Here is a 19,178-nt window from a genome sequence, read left to right as displayed (position 1 = left end):
GGTCCATGTACGAGTGCGCTAGGAAATTGTGTTACCTCATAGGATTGAACAAAACCTTTGCGAATGTGAACTAATTCTCACACTCTACAATAGTTATCGAATTTTAGATAAAGAACACAGATTCTCAGTATAATGTTTCGGGACAGTAATTATTATAAGTATTTTCAGTACGTAGAAGCAATTGTTTTCAGCATACGACCAACTTTAAACTAACAAACGTACTGTCCTTTGCAAGATGCTCCGTCATAGTGTATTTCTAGAGAAAAAAATAATGAACAAAGACCCTCATTTGTTGTTCGAGAGAACGACGAGGTGATATATGGGAAAGATCTTGCTTTTTATATTGACTGATGTGGACCGCTCGTTATCACATTATATAAACATAGAAACAATCTGATGGCGCACAGTAATTTCAGCACTTTACGCAGAGACCTTAAGCTTATTTTGCTTACACTGTACGTCCATTTCCCAGCTGATGGCTTGTGAAAGCAAGGTGGATAAACAAGACGGAGCCGGAGAAGGGTAATGAAGTTTCGGCTGAAAGGAGTGCCTGCCGCCCTGGAACACAATTTTCCGCTGGAGCGAAAGTTGAGAGTTAACTCTGGAGGAACGCCGCGTCAAGCGTGCAGACACAGGGGCGCAGCGATGGGCATATGACGCAAAGTGTTTGGAAGGAGGTTGACGGGAGGGGGGAAGCTGGGTCGCATGAGATATTTGCTCCGTAGCAAAGTTATTTTGTGGCGCTCTGCAGTTACGAGTTTTCTGATATGGTCGTCTATTCTTCATGTGTTAAACGCTGCATATTGTACGATTAGATAGTACGTGTACTGATACTTGAACGTCGTCCGCCAGCAGATAGCATAGTGAAATAGCTACCAGAGCAACGTCTGTGTCTCCTCTTTAATATGGAATGCACACAACCAAAAGGCTCAGTGTAGTGCAAACGTGTGAAACAAGCAGGCAACCATGCCTCGTAGACACTCTCGAGCTTCCTACGGCCAACTGAGTGACTTTGAGAGGGGTCAAATTGAGGCCTTCCGAGTGACGGGATGGACGTTTCGGAGAATTTCCAAACATTTTCGACGTGTTGCTGAACCAGCTGTGGTCACGTGAACATTCTCACACCCGCAGATGAGGTTCTGGACGTCCACTCGGCACAGACATCCGCCAGGATCGTCGTACTGTAAAGGCAGCAGTGGCAGATGGTGCAGCTACCACAGCGCTGTTCAGAGGTCTAGTGAGCCCGTATGTGTCAACAGAAACTGTTGCCAACTGATTTTTATCAGTGGAGCTGCGGGCAAGCGCACTTCTAGCCCGTATTCCTCTCTTGCTACAGCGTCCACATGCACGCGTCGACTGGTGCCTTCGGAGGATCGCTTGGAAGATGGAAAGGCGCTTCGCGATCTTCAGCGGCGAAAGCAGAATCTGCCTACACACAAGTGATGGTCGCTTGCGCGTCCGACGTAGACCATACGTGCGTGGTCTCGTAGAGTACATTCGTCCAAGACACGTTGGCCCCAACCCAGGCCTAATGGTCTGGGGTGCGATAAGCTACAACTCTCGTTCGCCTTCGGTGTTTCTGGAGGAGGCGCTGACCAGCGCTCTTTAAGTACAGAATGTTGTTAGAGCTGATCTTTTGCTGTTCTTGGAACAGGAGGGTGATGTGTTGTTCCAACAGGTTAATGCTTGCCCACACATTGCCTGTATAACTCAACGTGCTCTGTAAGACATGCAGCAACTCCCTGGGCAGCACGATCTCCGGATTTGTCTCCAATCGACCATGTGTGGGATATGATGGGATCAGAAGTGCCTTCTGCGGCTACTCAACCAACATATCTTATAGAACTACATGAACAGGGCGAGAAGGCGTGGCGAAGTACCCCATGACAGTATTCGCGATCTGTAGGATGGTGTAAATTGCCAGAATCAGCGCCTGCATTGCGGCCCGTGGTGGCTAACCCACTTACTAGTATTGGTGATTCAGCATGGGTCGATACCCAGTTACCTCAGAACAGCTCGTCCTGATCATCTGCAAATGTAATCATTTCATGTGCGCCACATGCATTATCACTACAACAAATATTAAACTTCCTGGCGGATTAAAAATGTGTGCCGGACCAAGACTCGAACTCGGGACCTTTGCCTTTCGCGGGCAAGTGCTCTACCACTGAGCTACCCAAGCACGACTCACGGCGCGTCCTCAGAGTTTTACTTCTGCCAGTATCTCGTCACCTACCTTCCAAAGTTTACAGAAGCTCTCCAGCGAACCTTGCAGAACTAGCACTCCAGAAAGAAAGGATATTGCGGAGACATGGCTTAGCCACAGCCTGGGGGATCTTTCCAGAATGATATTTTCACTCTGCAGCGGAGTGTGCGCTGATATGAAACTCCCTGGCAGATTAAAACTGTGTGCCGAACTGAGACGAGACGAGGTACTGGCAGAAGTAAAACTGTGAGGAAGTGGCCTGGGTCGTGCTTGGGTAGCTCAGTGGTAGAGCACTTGCCCGCTAAAGGCAAAGGTTCCGTGTTCAAGCCTCGGTCCGGCACACAGTTTTAATCTGCCAGGAAGTTTCATATCAGCGTACACTCCGCTGCAGAGTGAAAATCTCATTCTACAACGAATATTGATTGAAATGAAAATCTCTAAAACGGTGTACTATTTTTTCCGGCAGTATATATGGGCTACAGTGTCTCTCCTATGAGCCATCAGTTCTCAGTTCCTCTAGTGTTTCAATAGATATTTGCAATTTCGTTTTTGCATTGTGTAGCTGGAGTCAGTTCAGACAAACAGCGCTCATTACGTCTTTCATGCATCACCCATTTCCAACGGAAAGCGCGGTTTGTTTCGCGTTACAAACAACATTATTTTTAAAGGAGCACTTTACGTGCCCTGTTGATAGAGCGTTCCCACAATAATCTAGTATGATACTTTGTTTATCGATATGCATTAAGAGGGACAATAAAGCTCAAAGACTAACCAGTACAGTACTGCCATGGCTCAATTTGCCTGCTATTACCAAGCATGTAGCGCTAGTGAGTCCTTGCTGGATTGCTGTTTGTTCAAATGTGTGTCAAATCTTATAGGACTTAACTGCTAACGTCATCAGTCCCTAAGCTTAGACACTACTTAACCTAAATTATCCGAAGGACAAACACAAACACCCATGACCAAGGGAAGACTCGAACCTCCGTCGGGACCAGCCTGCTGTTTGTTCTCTATGTTTTTACCACCCTGTATATATATGTAACAAAATCCGGCTCTGGCGCACATCTCTGTATACGATTGAAGTGTCTCCAGGCCATCAAATAGAAAAGAAAACATTTGTGTGCTGAGCAAATTATCTGCTTCCGATGGGTTCTTTTTTCACAGGATTGCTGAGCAACGTCAATACGTAGTGGAACGTCCCCGTGCTAGGATGAATGCTAGGATCTGTCGCGGCACACCACCGATGACATCACCAAGGCAACTCTGGTCGAAACCATCCCACGCCTTAATGATGATGCTCAGCCAGATGTGTTGGGTATGTGATCTTTGTCGACTTCCAAACATGAATCGTTTCGATTGTGATTGGGTTCATGTACGGGGAACACGCAGTCCACTCTACTCTGCTGATCCGCGCATGTCGAAAGGAAATCTTTCATGAGAACAATACGAGGAGCACGCGAGCTATCATCCATCAAAATCAAAACGTCACGTGATGTTGGCTATTCAGTGCTATTACTATTTTCAGAATATCGTACCTGTATCATAGAGCAGTGAAATCGCACTCAACAGCCACCTGCCACGAGTGCCGTGGCCACATGTAATGCCCACCCAAGGACATCACTCCATCACCACCATGTGGCACCTGGACATACAGTGTTCGAGGCGTTCGGTGATACCAGTTTGTCTCCAGACATTCTATGTGTGACTATCAGTGTACAAACGGATCCAAGTTTTGTCCGTAAACAATACCTGACGCAAATACTGGGCCGTCCGTCCAGCATGGTTTCTAGTGTATTATTCACGGAATTTATGGTGTAGTGGTGTACGATACGGCGCCCACCACTGTCTCTGCGAGTGGAAATTCGCGTCGTGCTGTTGTCTCACAGCAGTCCGACGCGATACATGACCTCCTGTAGCCTCCATATAACGCCGAATTCAGTTCCGCAGCAGCCGACCCACGGTTCCTTTGAGTCAAATGTCGTAGATGCTGACAGTCACGTGCACCTGTCAAACGGGGATGACGTGTGAGTTGTAAGACCTCAACACTAACTGTCGACTGGGAGCGATTCTATGTCGCCACCACATCACTTTGACTCCGGTGAACAACTTCCCCGATTGACAAGCACTATCCGTGTAACGTGATGAAGCCCTGACCAATAGTCGCGATTTTCTTTCGTGACTTCGTGTATGTTTACTTTACTGTATCACATATGTGCCTAGGCGCTTCAGTCTGGAACCGTGCGACCGCTACGGTCGCAAGTTCGAATCCTGCTTCGGGCATGGATGTGTGTGATATCCTTAGGTAACTTAGGTTTAAGTAGTTCTAAGTTCAAGGGGACTGATGACCTTAGATGTTAAGCCCCATAGTGCTCAGAGCCATTTGAACCATTTTTGAATATTTATGTCTAATTCGCCCCTATTCTCCCTTACTTTCATATGAAATGATGCAGTCGTTTCGAGTGTGGCGTCCTACGAGTAGGTAGCGCTCAAGGCAGCTGTGTGATATTCATAAACTTCATGAGCGGTGACTTTTCGATCGGTATACGAACAGTCACTGTAGCAAAATACCTGCACCATATATCGGGGTGATGCTAAGCTTTTGTTTCTTTGTGTATAGTTTTTCTGTGAGAAAGTCCTCCCGACAAAGTCTTCTTTATTGGCTGCTGGTGATGATGAAGCACATGCCGTTAGTCGTGTGCACTGGTGATGTTCACTATTCTCTGGGATTCCCGTGGTAGAAATCAGATTCATTGCTCCCACAAATACGAAATCAGGTTGGGGCGTAGCGCCTTCGCATCGCTCCTGTCACTTGTTAGAACGATATCGTTATAGATATGAGTCATCGACAGATGTCACCAGCTGACATGACCCTTAATTACAGAGCTGCACGTAGTTGTACTAGTAGGTGGCAGAGGTCATTAGTTGACGGACAGTGCTAGCAGTCGTAGCCAAAACAACGATGTAAAGTTATGTTTGATTAATATTTAAATGTATTTGCATAATTATAATTGTTTTATATGTGTAGTAATTAGCAGTGTGAGTGTTGTATGAGTGAAGAAGAACAGAAGTAAATGAAAATTGTTTTGTTTATTCACGAAGTACCAGTTAAATTATAAAGTGGATTTACTATAATTAACTGGGCAGACAGGTTATGGTACTAATAAATCGTGAGTAGAACACAAATTAATCGATAATTTCGGAAGGAGTAATTTTATATTTGATACTTTTCTAAATTTATTTACTTAGCAATTGCCATAGAAAGAAATGTTTTACAATGATTGATCATTGAAGTAAAGTGCGGGTTAGCGCGGGATAATACTGCAACCTGATTTCCTTTTTGTGATATCAGCCAATCAGAAAAATGCAGGCTCGCGCCACTCTATGCTGGGAACAAAGCCTTTGGTGTTATCTAAGGCAGTCAGGGCTGAGGGTTCAAACTAGTAACATCTCATCGGAAGCAGCTCCGATGAAAGTACTGTAAAATCGCGGAAAAATGCTAATTACGAGTTCGTGAAGTAGTACAAAGTGTATTTAAGTGAACGGTATAGTGGAAGTCGTGTGAAATTTCGGACGGAATATCAAAATTATTGCTTTTGACTGTTAGTTAAAACAGCGTGGCGTGTTGTGCGATCTAAGACTGGAACAGGTATTACATGTAGAGCAGAGTGTACAACATCTGAACGAGCATTTTCATAACTAAACGATCCAGTGAATTCTATTAACTTCGGCAACGGGTGTAAATACCATAAACTGGCTACGTGTGTGATTGTGGTGTGCGTGGGAGCTTTACATTGTGTAGACACTTAGTACGGACTTGGCAGTATTAACTGTGATCTTTATCGTGAAAATACACCTGAAAATTTACATTGCCAAGTTAAAACTGTTATTTCAGTACTAGCCACATCCCGTTTACCGGAAAATTCTATGTATGTTGCAACCTGCAGTAGACAGTAGTGGTCTAGTATTTTGTACTAGAAAGCTAAAAGCTAGACAAATGAACATTGCTGGCCACTAGCAGGGCGGTAAAAAAAAACGTGCCGCGCCGCCAGGTTCCTAGTACCCTTAATTGCTGCATCATTGGATTTAATTCAGAAACTCCCAACACAATTGCAACCAAATATCAGCTGGCATTCGAAATTAACACGAATGATTTATTTTCGTTCTCGTCCATTTATATTAGTAATACGAAGTTTTTATCAGACGTGTAAGTGATCGTTTTCATAACGGCGTATTTTTAATTTTTTAACAAATATGACTGCTCTAATGGGATAAAAAACTCTAATCTTTCTGCATCTAGTGTATACTTGTCGAAGGGAACCAAGTTAAAAAAACAATGTTCAAAAATCAGCTGCTTTCCTTTCTGCCTCATTTAAGTACACTATTTAAAAGTTTGTGGTAAGATCGTATGGGACCAAACTGCTTAGGTCATCGGTCCCTAAGCTTACACACAACTTAATCTAACTGAAACTAACTTACGCTCTGGACAACACACACCCCCATGCAAGAGGGAGGACTCGAACCACCGACGGGGGGAGCCACTCGGACCGTGACAAGACGCCTGAGACCGCGCGGCTACTCTGCACGGCAAGTACACTATTGACAGTAAATTACTAAGACGGTGTGCAAACCCCCACTGTCAATTTATAAATCTTCCTGCTTTGCATCGTCGAGCTGATGCAGACAGGAAGTGGATTCAGGCTGAAACAGATACATCGTTAGTTCCTAAATTAGTAATCGAAATTTGAAGAATGGAACGCCCTTGAATTCGCCTCTTACTGACGTATGATAGTAGCAGCAGAAATTACCATGTAGGTAGTTTGCTTTGAGAAAGTGAAATTCTTGCCAGTGCAGTGTGATGGAATTCTCTAAACTCTTACCTGCATTTCGATTTTCTAATGTCGTCTACCGACGTTGCACTAGGTCGTCGTCTATGTTTCTGCTCGCCTCCATGTCATTTTTATTTGCGGTCGCAAGTACGTCCTCTACTCCAGTTTGTTCGCTGACCAATTTGTTTACCTTACAGCTCTTCTATGTAACTAGGCCAACCTAAGTTTCTGAATGGCTTTAGCTACTCTGTAAGCTCATTCTTGTCCTCAGTTGCCCTAAATCCAAAAAATTCGTTTACTAACTCCATGGCTTCATTAATAATTTAGACAAATTTCCTTCAGATATTTTGTTTATAAACTAACTGTCGTAATTTAATTTACTATGACACCTTCTCTCATACTGATTTTGCATATTCATTATATTCTTTGCTCATCTGTGGTCCATTAACACGTTCTACTACCCCGTTTTCGCAGTTTGTGGATGTAAAAGCTTGTTACGGGTAGGCTGAGAATAGTTTTGGTGAACTTAAAGGAAGAAACTTATGGTTCAGCATTCTGTCCATGACTCAGAGAGGCAAGGACGTGGAAGTTTTTTTCCTTCAGGGAACCGTCCAAAAATTTATCTTAATCGACTTACAAAAATCACAGAGGACGGAGATTTAAAACACGTTCCTACGACAATGCGAGCCCGTTCTGCTAACAAAGATGACGCCTCAGTTTGTTTGCTGTTGTGAAATCGCCTCCTTGGGTAGTTGCACCATTCACGAACGTATTCTTTAGTACACTAACTTACCTATAGCTTATTTCTCGAGATCTATTAGCACAGAATATGAAGATGCAACAAATGTTCTCCTGAAATCGAGGGGACGGCGGTTCTAGTGTCGGTCCAGTGATACTGGTGTAATTTAAACTCATCCATTCGTCGGATGTCATACTTTATCAGTAACTGTACTTCACACAATGAGACAGAGTGATTTGCGAGACAATGTTGTCATCAGTTTAGTACATTAAAATCGTCCTCTTATATCGTGGCTGAATGTGAACCATGTGTTTAATTGGTGATGGTTCAGAGGTCAAGGTGTTTTATTTTAATTTTTGAACGGTGCAGTTTTTTGTTAGTGTTTTTATTGTTTTAGTTACACTGTGACCCCACTCGTTTTATCTGTCCCATGCGTGTTTATATGCAATTGAGACTTTACCCGTATATGACAATTAGTGTCATAACCAAGTATAAAGATCGAGAGCAAACGTGAAGTCTAAGCAACTCATGGAATGTACATTTACCAGATTTAAGTTTGTGATGACTGGTCCCCAATCCTAAATAAGGACATGTGGTAATCGTAACTTATCTGCAGTTGACACTATTGCAATGCATTCGGACACCTACTAAAGTACGTTAATATGTGGTATGTAAGCCCTTCGCCTTTGATCACTCCACATCGCTCGTTTTCCAGCATCCGCTGTCCATTGGCGTCGCTCTTTACACTAGCTCAAACATCGCTTGGGATTGAATACAGGAATACGTGGCGTATGAGGGAGTCCTCAACCACTGTACCACATTCCTTTCAACTCCCTTCGCCGAGTCATTGTGCTAGCTAGACAACTGGTCGCACTTTGGAACTCATGAGTGATTCCTCCCGCTGATTTCACGCGATTTTATACAACCACTTTTCGCAATGATTGATAGGCCCTGTCCGTTACTGCCTGATTTTGTTTCAGCTTTGGTTATTTTTTTAACATTTCCACTTCACAGTCATATCACAAATAATAGACTTGGACGACCTTAAAAAGGTGGAAATGTCCCTGACGAATTTGCTACGCAGTAACATCCAGTGACTAGCCCTCGTTATAAATAACTGAGCTCTTCCGGCAGATCCGCTCTGTTGTTACCGCTCCTCTACTGACAACACTCTATTCCCCGACACTTGGCGGGTCTGCCTGTCGTGGCATCTGGCGCTCAATACCACATGATACGTTTGATCAGACGGTGCAAGTAATTTAGAACAGTGAGATTAAGTTACTAGAAAAAGAAATCCCAAGGAATTAAGTAATCGCCAGCCGATGTGGCCGTGCGGTTCTAGGGGCTACAGTCTGGAGCCGAGAGACCGCTACAGTCGCAGGTTAGAATCCTGCCTCGGGCATGGATGTGTGTGATGTCCTTAGGTTAGTTAGGTTTAATTAGTTCTAAGTTCTAGGGGACTGATGACCTCAGAAGTTAAGTCGCATAGTGCTCAGAGCCCGTTAAGTAATCTTTATCAGTGTGGAAGAAGTACGTAACTGTAGGTGCAACGTTATTATTAGGAATTATGTTCAATATCGTCGTCACAGTAACCTGTACTTCTAGTAATTATCCTAAGCACCGTTCATACGAAGCAAAATTGACACTAACTTCTTCCATCCAGAAGTAATAATGTGGAATTCTGATAAAGAACAAACAAAGCTGTTTCACTCCAGATCAGAGAACCAAGAAAGCATTCCTTTACGGTAATTTAATACACTACACAATGAGGTGACTGAAGTCAGGGTATACCACTTAAAACACTAATGGCCATTAAAATTGCTACACCTAGAACAAATCCACATCATAAACGGGTATTAATTGGACAAATATATTATACTAGAACTGACATGTGATTACATTTTCACGCAATTTGGGTGCATAGCTCCTGAGAAATCAGTACCCAGAACAACCACCTCTGGCCGTAATAACGGCCTTGATACGCCTGGGCATTGAGTCGAACAGAGCTTGGATGGCGTGTACAGGTACAGCTGCCCATGCAACTTCAACACGATACCACAGTTCATCAAGAGTAGTGACTGGCGTATTGTGACGAGCCAGTTGCTCGGCCACCATTGTCCAGACGTTTTCAGTTGTTGAGAGACCTGGAGAATGTGCTGGCCAGGGCAGCAGTCGAACATTTTCTGTATCCAGAAAGGCCCGTACACAACCTGCAACATGTAGTCGTGCATTATCCTGCTGAAATGTAGGGTTTCGCAGGGATCGAATGAAGGGTAGAGTCACGGCTCGTAACACATCTGAAATGTAACGTCCACTGTTCGAAGTGCCGTCAATGCGTACAAGAGGTGACTGAGACGTGTAACCAATGGCACCCCATACCATTATGCCGGGTGATACGCCAGTATGGCGATGACGAATACACGCTTACAACGTGTGTTCACCGCGATGTCGCGAAACACGGATGCGACCATCATGATGCTGTAAACAGACCCTGGATTCATCCCAAAAAATGACGTTTTGCGATTCGTGCACCCAGGTTCGACGTTGAGTACACCATCGCAGGCGCTCCTGTCTGTGATGCTGCGTCAAGCGTAACCGCAGCCATGGTCTCCGAGCTGATAGTCCATGCTGTTGCAAAGGTCGTCGAACTGTTCGTGCAGATGCTTGTTGTCTTGCAAATGTCCCCATCAGTTGACTCAGGGATCGAGACTTGGCTGCACGATCCGTTACAGCCATGCGGATAGGATGCCTCTCATCTCGACTACAAGGGATACGAGGCCGTTGGGAGCCAGCACGGCGTTCCGTGTTAACGTCCTGAACCCACCGATTCCACATTCTGCTAACATTCATTGGATCTCGACCAACTCGAGCAGCAATGTCGTGATACGATAAACTACTATCATGATAGGCTACAGTCCGAACTTTATCAAAGTCGGAAACGTGATGGTGCGCATTTCTCCTCCTTGCACGAGGCATCACAATAACGTTTCACCAGGCAACGGCGGTCAACTGCTGTTTGTGTATGAGAAATCGGTTGGAAACTTTCCTCATATCAGCACGTTGTAGTTGTCGCCACCGGCACTAACCTTGTGTGAATGCTCTGAAAAGCTAATCATTTGGATGTCACAGCATCTTCTTCCTGTCGGTTAAATTTCGCGTCTGTAGCACGTCATCTTCGTGGTGTAGCTATTTTAATGGCCAGTAGTGGATCCAGTCGCACTTGCTTTTTACCCGGCGTGTCGTGGACTCTCTTCGTTGGGTGTCCCCTGCGGAAATATGAGCCGTGCTGCCTCTATAGCTGCCCATAACGGCGAAACTGTCGTCGGTGCAGAATCTTGTGCGCAAACCGATCTTTAGATTATGTCCCATAAATGATCGAGGGTATTCATGTCGGGAGATCTGGCTGGCGAAATCGTTGGCTCGAATTGTCCAAATGTTCCTCAAACCCGTCACGAAAATTTGTGGTGCGGTGACATGGCACTTGCCATCCCTAAAAATTCCATCGTTGTGTGGGAACGTGAAGTCCATGAATGGCTGAAAATTGTCTCCAAGTATCAGAAATTAACCATTTCCAGTCAACGATCGGTTCAGGTGGGCCAGAGGTCAGCCCTAACTATTATGGAGCCACCACCAGCTTGCTCAGTGCCTTCTTGACAATTTGGGTCCATGGCTTCGTGGGACCTGCGCTGTACTCGAATCCCACCTTCAGCTCTTAGCAACTGAAATCTGGACTCATCTGATCAGGCCACACTTTTTCAGTCGTCTATGGTCCAACGGGTATGGTTACGAGGCCAGGAGGGGCGCTGCAACCGATGTAGTGCTATTAACACAGCCACTCTCGTCGGTCGTCGGCTGTACAGCCCATTGACGCCCAATTTGCCGTCCTGTCCTAACGGATACGTTCGTCGCACGTTGTCCCACATTGATTTCTGCGGTTATTTCACACAGTGTAGCTTGCCTCTTAGTACCTACAAATCTACGCAAACCCCACTGCTCCCGGGCGTCCAGTGAAGGCCGTCGGCCATTGCGTCGTCCGTGGTGAGAGGTAATGGCTGAAATTTGGTATTCTCGTCGTCAAGACTGTGCTGAGAATACTAAATTTCTCGGAATATTGAATTTTCTATAGTTTTCCGAAATGGAATGCTCCGTCTACGATTTCGCGTTTAAAGGCTGTTAACACTTTGCTGTCCGCACATCTTGTACAAATTTACTCGCTTGGCGCCGGCAGCGTATATTTGTATTACTTGGCTTCTCGACGGCCGCTTGTCACCTTTCCGTTGATGACAGGCTTCAAAGACATTGACTTTTGCACACTTTAATTTTTCTGGAAATCCTTTATTTTGCCATATCGTTCCCACTAACTAGAATTTTCTTTTCAAGTAACTTTTCTGCAACTTCTTCACTGTTATAATAATTACCCAAGTAGAGGTGATACCACTTTCCGGAAGAAGGTGTCAATAGTTCCATCATAGCTTTTACCAACGGCTGTCCTGCGCCGGAATATATCTTGAATGAGGAAATGTATCCCGTACTCTAATCACACAGCATCCGAATAAGTATCCCACATTTCGTAATTCTCGACGGATTGTAAACTTTAAAATTTAATCGTCCACGCCATGCTATCATTCCTTCATCAATCTAGATGTTTTGACTTGGATTAAACGTGCCTTTATAATTTTGGAAAAATAATCAATTACGAATGCCACTTTGGAAAGCCGGTCGACATTATCGGGTTTATTGATGTTGTCGGAAAAATTTAAAAATGATAATATTTGTCTGAATCGGTTGCGGGACATCGTTTTGCGAAATATCGCTGTGTCTGTCAACGGATTCGTTGACCAATAATCATTAATCTTTGCCTTTTTTACAGTTCCCATAAGGATAGCAAGCCCAAACCATTGTCTAAGTTCGGGTCCCGTAACGTCGACAAATTTCGCATTTTATCCCGTTTCCTTCTATTGCAATTTTTACCGTAGAATTTGTTCGTTTCGTTGCTAATATATTCAAATAGATCATTGCCAGTATATAATTCTACGATATTATCGACGCTCTGTGTTTCTTTGGGAAATATGTTTGGACCTGGACATCCTTCAAATTTATTATTGTTCCTCGGTAAATCAAAGTCTGACCACTGTGCACTGTCTCCTTCGTCCGATTCATTGGTATCACTTGGCAACCGTAGAGTTCGCCGAATTCTTCTTCCACGTATTTATATATCTTCCGACGATTCTGCATCACTTTCATTTCTTTTTATATCAATTGTCTTCTTCCCAATAGGCCAAGTCGTCCAAAACGTCAGACAAGATGTCCGCGCATTCATCGTAAATAATCGTATCGTTTCTTTCGTCTGCCATAGTGAAAGAGCACTAGTACTTATAAGAACAAAAACTTGTTGACGTGTGTAACTTATTGTTACGTAAACAAAACACCAACAGAACGCAAAAGATACTAAAGTGCTGTCGTCATCCACTGCGCGATACTACGCTCGCGGCACTACTGTGGTGTCGCCGGCTACTGAGCGATACTATGCACACACCAGTCTGGTGTCGCCGGCTACTGAGCGATACTATGCACACGCCACCACCGTGGTGCCACCCACCGTTGACCCCTATTTCCCGCACGATACCACTGTGGTGTCGCCGGACGGCAGAGTGTTAATTCCCTAGTGCGGCCATAAACATTTCGAAAACCTTTTCACGTGAATCAGGTGAGTGCAAATGACACTTCCGCCAATATCCTTCCATTTTATGCCTTGTGTAAAAGAGAGTAATGCCATCTGTATATGTGCATATCGCTGTCGCATGGCTTTTGTCACCGCAGCGTGGTAGTAAGTGGCAGTATTAGTTTTGTGTTGATGGAGTACTTGATCAGTAAATTAATTAAAGTGCACAGCACTAGTTATCAATGTAACCAAAAATTACCCAAATAGTTTCAAGGCATCAGAAGCATTAAACTGAAACATAATCAGTTGAAATAAGGACCATAGAAAGGAATGTCAGAGATGAAATATGTCTCAGAGTAAGAAATGATTTGCACTAGTCCAGTTTGCTAGTGTAGTATCGCAAATTACAATTTAATGACTCTGTCCTTTTACAAAAGTATGGGAATTCACTTTATATTTTTAATCATACTTAAAAATGTCGTAACCTACTGTAGTATTACATATACATCTACATCTACATTTACACTCCGCAAGCCACCCAACGGTGTGTGGCGGAGGGCACTTTACGTGCCACTGTCATTACCTCCCTTTCCTGTTCCAGTCGCGTATGGTTCGCGGGAAGAACGACTACCGGAAAGCCTCCGTGGTCGCTCGAATATCTCTAATTTTACATTCGTGATCTCCTCGGAAGGTACAAGTAGGGGGAAGCAATATATTCGATACCTCATCTAGAAACGCACCCTCTCGAAACCTGGACAGCAAGCTACACGCGATGTGGAGCACCTCTCTTGCAGAGTCTGCCACTTGAGTTCGCTACACATCTCCGTAACGCTATCGCGCTTACCAAATAACCTTGTGACTAAACGCGCCGCTCTTCTTTGGATCTTCTCTATCTCCTCCGTGAAACCGATCTGGTACGGATCCCACACTGATGAGCAATACTCAAGTATAGGTCGAACGAGTGTTTTGTAAGCCACCTCCTTTGTTGACGGACTACATTTTCTAAGGACTCTCCCAATGAATCTCAACCTGATACCCGCCTTACCAACAATCAATTTTATATGATCATTCCACTTCAAATCGTTCCGTACGCATACTCCCAGATATTTTACAGAAGTAACTACTACAAGAGTTTGTTCTGCTATCATATAATCATACAATAAAGGATCCTTCTATCTATGTATTCGCAATACAATATATTTGTCTATGTTAAGGGGTCAGTTGCCACTCCCTGCACCAAGAGCCTATCCGCTGCAGATCTTCCTGCATTTCGCTGCAATTTTCTAATACTGCAACTTCTCTGTATACAACAGCATCATCCGCGAAGAGCCGCATGGAACTTCCGACACTATCTACTAGGTTATTTATATATATTGTGAAAAGCACTGGCCCCATAACTCTCCCCTGTGGCATGCCAGAGGTTACTTTAACGTCTGTAGACGTCTCTCCATTCAGAACAACATGCTGTTTGAAAATTGTTCAATACAGCCACACAGCTAGTCTGACATTCCGTAGGCTCTTACTTTGTTTATCAGGCGACAGTGCGGAACTGTATCGAACGCCTTCCGGAAGTCAAGGAAAATGGCATCTACCTGGGAGCCTGTATCTAATATTTTCTCGGTCTCATGAACATATAAAGCGAGCTGGGTCTCAAACGATTGCTGTTTCCGGAATCCATGTTGATTCCTACATAGTAGACTCTGGGTTTCCAGAAATGACACGATACGCGAGCAAAAAACATGTTCTAAAATTCTACAACAGATCGGTGTCAGAGATATAGGCCTAAAGTTTTGCGCATCTGCTCGACGACCCTTCTTGAAAACTGGAACAACTTGTGCTGTCGGTTTCTAAAAGCTGCCGGTAGTTACAAATTTTGCGTCTCTACAAAAACAGAATTTTCTGCAGGATTGACTGGCGTGCATTCAGATACACCCGAGATCTCTCTGGCTCGCAATCAGCCGGGTTGGTGGAAGAGGCTATCAGTTCAGTGACACAGTAGCCTGCTAATGTCACCTGACCACATTTTAATGCATGACTTCATTTGACACTATGCTTCTTCTGGCGATACTTCTGTTTGCAAGGGAAAAGTTTATTTAGCCCTTAGATAAGTAACCACCTACTACGGTAAAACACTATGCGTTTCTCACGTCGTGTGTCCTCTAGTGAAATTAGTATACACCAACTTCACGTCTCATTCAAACTATTTTGGGGTCCACACCAGACCCGAGGAACCACCATTTCCAACGCATTACGCAAGAACTCGCGCTATCAGTGCGTAGTTATCATGCCGATGAAGCCAGGTGAGCATCTCCACGTGGAAATTCTTACGTTCATGTTATCACTTACGTCACCCTACCAGTAACAGGCTCCACCTGTGAGTCTGGTCTTCGTCACGGCCCTTCTTAACAAAGGAGAGACATGACTCTTGTTTCCACCCCTGAATTTTGCTGATTTGCAATGTTACGAACTGAATGGGATCGTAAATATTGATCCGATTCTGATACGAATTACGGCTATAAAATTAACTTTTTCAGCTTGTATTGTAATTGTGTAAATAAATAAAGGCACAGTCAGTTTAATATCGGATAATGTGAGAGCATCGGAAACTGGGATGTGGGAGGAGACTGGCTGAAAGTGGCTCACCGGGCTTGGCAAGGGTCAGAAGCTGTCACAATACTCTTTCGTTCAAAGAAAGGGCTGAACCACGACAAAATTCTTGCGATGAGCTAACGCCCAGACCCCCTCGGTGCCACAGGCCATGGTCTATGCTGCCTTGCTACCTAAAAAACTGCTTTCCGCCGCTCTGCGTTTGAATTGTGTTATGTCCTGTTTATTACATACATCAAATACATTATTCATTACTTACACCGTAGGTACAGAGAGTCTGTCTCCCACATATCTTATGTGTAGATTAATTATTTTTTTAAAGCCGCAGGAATTATAGAAATAATATTTAAAGCTAAATTGGAGCAGAGGGAGGCACCGGTTCTCGATTGGCCGGTAGAAACACTCGTTTTGCGAGCCATACTGGAGACGACGCCGCTCGAAAAACGACAGTTGTTGCTGGGCCCTCATGAGTGGTACGAGGTTTGAGTAGTGATGCACAACACTGGTGAGATGTTGCCTATCAGTTGCCTTGATTGGGTTGTGTTGGGTCTCCCTCTCCAGGATGAGTTCAAGTCTTAACAATCTTAGCGTAAATAATTAGTGCAGGATACAACTTAAGTTTCCTAAAGGGTAATGAATACGGTACTGCAAATCGGACGTGACTGTTGTAATAAAATCCAATCTTAGATGGACTTAGCTTTGTTTATTCCTGGTTGTTAACCGTGGCGACCTTGGTATTTTATTAACTCCAGCTGATGTTGTTGCACTTGCTGTATCCAGGGTGTTTGGTGCACCCACTGTGCTACATGGCACAGAGGTGTCGGTATTTGGAAGAGTCATGCTGGGGCTTTACAAAGTCGATGTTACTCCTCTGACTTCCGCAGGAGACGGAATCTGCATGCTTTAGCACAGTTCTGTAACAGCATCACACGCACCGTAATGCTATGCGCTACATCCACTATACAATCACAAGGCGCAAAAATGGCTCAAATGGCTCTGAGCACTACGGGACTCAACTGCTGAGGTCATTAGTCCCCTAGAACTTACAACTAGTTAAACCTACCTAACCTAAGGACATCACAAACATCCATGCCCGAGGCAGGATTCGAACCTGCGACCGTAGCGGTCTTGCGGTTCCAGACTGCTGCGCCTTTAACCGCACGGCCACTTCGGCCGGCTCACAAGGCGCATGTTATCAAACACAAGGAACAATAATTCGTTTTTAAATTGCCTTAAGTTATTACAAAAAATTGTACTCGTTGATGTGTGCGGGCAAGGAAATGAAATAACATTCCCGCATCTCTACATTGGCTTCGATGATGTGCTTTCTCTGATTTTCACTTACGTTTGCTCTATCTGCTACTCGTTTACACAGTGATACACAATGACGTACCAGTTGTACAAGTTCTTTTCAGCTATTGTGCATCTGTCAGTTCTCTCATGAAAAGGTTGTCCACTACGGCTCTGTTCGGTTCAAGCACTACCACCGTCTCGTTCTCTCGAATATTAACTTCTTTATATCCCTGGCCATTTATCCTTACATACGTGTTTTCTATGCGTGTATACTCTGTCTCTTACACATTAATTATACACTGATTTGCCACAATTTTATGACCACCTACCTAATAGCCGGCATGTCGCCTGTGGCACGGAGAACAGCGGTGACGCGTCGTGGGATGGAAGCAGTGACTTCTTGGTGGGTCTGTACACACATGTCACATAATTGCCGTAGATTCCGGGGAAGGGAGCGATGAGCTCTGACGCCATGTTCAATCACATTCGAGATGAGTTCGACCAGGTTCAGATCTGGCTATCTGCGGGGTCAACACATCAACTGGAACTAGCCACTACGTTCCACGTTCCACTCCACAACAGTCCTGATCTTGTGCCAAGCCGCATTATCTTATTGAAAATCCCACTGTCATCAGGAAACATGATCGTCATGGAGGGGTGTACGTGGTCTTCAATCAGTGTGTGATACTCACTGGCCGTCATAGTGCCTTGGACTAGCTTCACTGAGCTCGTGGATGCCCATGTGGATGTTCCACAGAGCGTAATGGAGCCACCGCTTGTTTGTCTCCGTCCCGCAGTACAGGTGTCAGGGAGCTGTTGCCCTGGAAGACGACGGATTCGCGTCCCCCCATCGGCATGATAAAGAAGATATCAGAATTCATCAGACCATGCAACGCCCTGCCAGTGCGGCAACATCCAGTCCTGATGGTCACGTGATTATTTCGATCGTAGTTGCTGATGTCACGGTGTTAACACTGGCCGATGCATGGGTCGTCGGCTGCGGAGGCTTATCGTTAGGAATGGTCCGACATCTGTAATGAGGCCAACTCCACGGCGTCTGGATGTGGTTTAACCTTGGTTTCGCCACGTCCTGAAGATACTCATCACAGCACTCGTTGAACGCCCGACAAGTCGTGCAGTTTCCTAAATTCTCGTGCCGAGCCTCTGAACCATCACAATCTATCCTCGGGCAATCTCAGATGGATCGCGCGCCTTCCACATTCTACACACGGACACAACGATCAACAGTTACTACAGGCACCTTGCGTTTGTCTGCCTAGCGGTCTTTCCTCGCCTGATGCTGCTATCGCTTGGACCGGTATATATCCAAATTAGGTCCGTGGCTATAATGCCCTGGCTGATTAGTGTACAATTCAAAGGTTAATCTATCCAACTTAAACGTCGTACCATTGGAAATATCACATTCAGAATGAGGTTCCTGAAAGTGAATAGTTTAAGACTATGGAACGTCCTACATAAATACTTCAAAACGTAGCACCCGTATCACTACATAATAGAAGTCATACAGTTGTTTTAAGTGCAGCGGATGTTTAGCGCTGTATGTATTTGTGTCACAACATGAGTTGGGTGTCGACAACCAGATGATGAGAGCAATGTTTCTCTAAACGCGCTGTTGCATTACACGGAGTACAGTTGACGTTATTGAATAGTATCACTTATTCCTGATTCAGGTTTAGATTTTCCATGGTTTCCCTAAATCGCTTAATGTACATGCCGCGTGGAATCCTTTTAAAGGAAATGGCTACTTTGCTTCACTATTCTTCTACACGAGCTCGTGCCCCATCTCAACTTACGTCGTTGCTGACGAGTCGCTAAGCCCTAATC

Source organism: Schistocerca serialis, chromosome 4 (genome assembly GCF_023864345.2).
Source record: "Schistocerca serialis cubense isolate TAMUIC-IGC-003099 chromosome 4, iqSchSeri2.2, whole genome shotgun sequence".
Lineage (NCBI taxonomy): Eukaryota > Metazoa > Arthropoda > Insecta > Orthoptera > Acrididae > Schistocerca > Schistocerca serialis.
Note: the sequence above shows the minus strand (reverse complement) of the source record.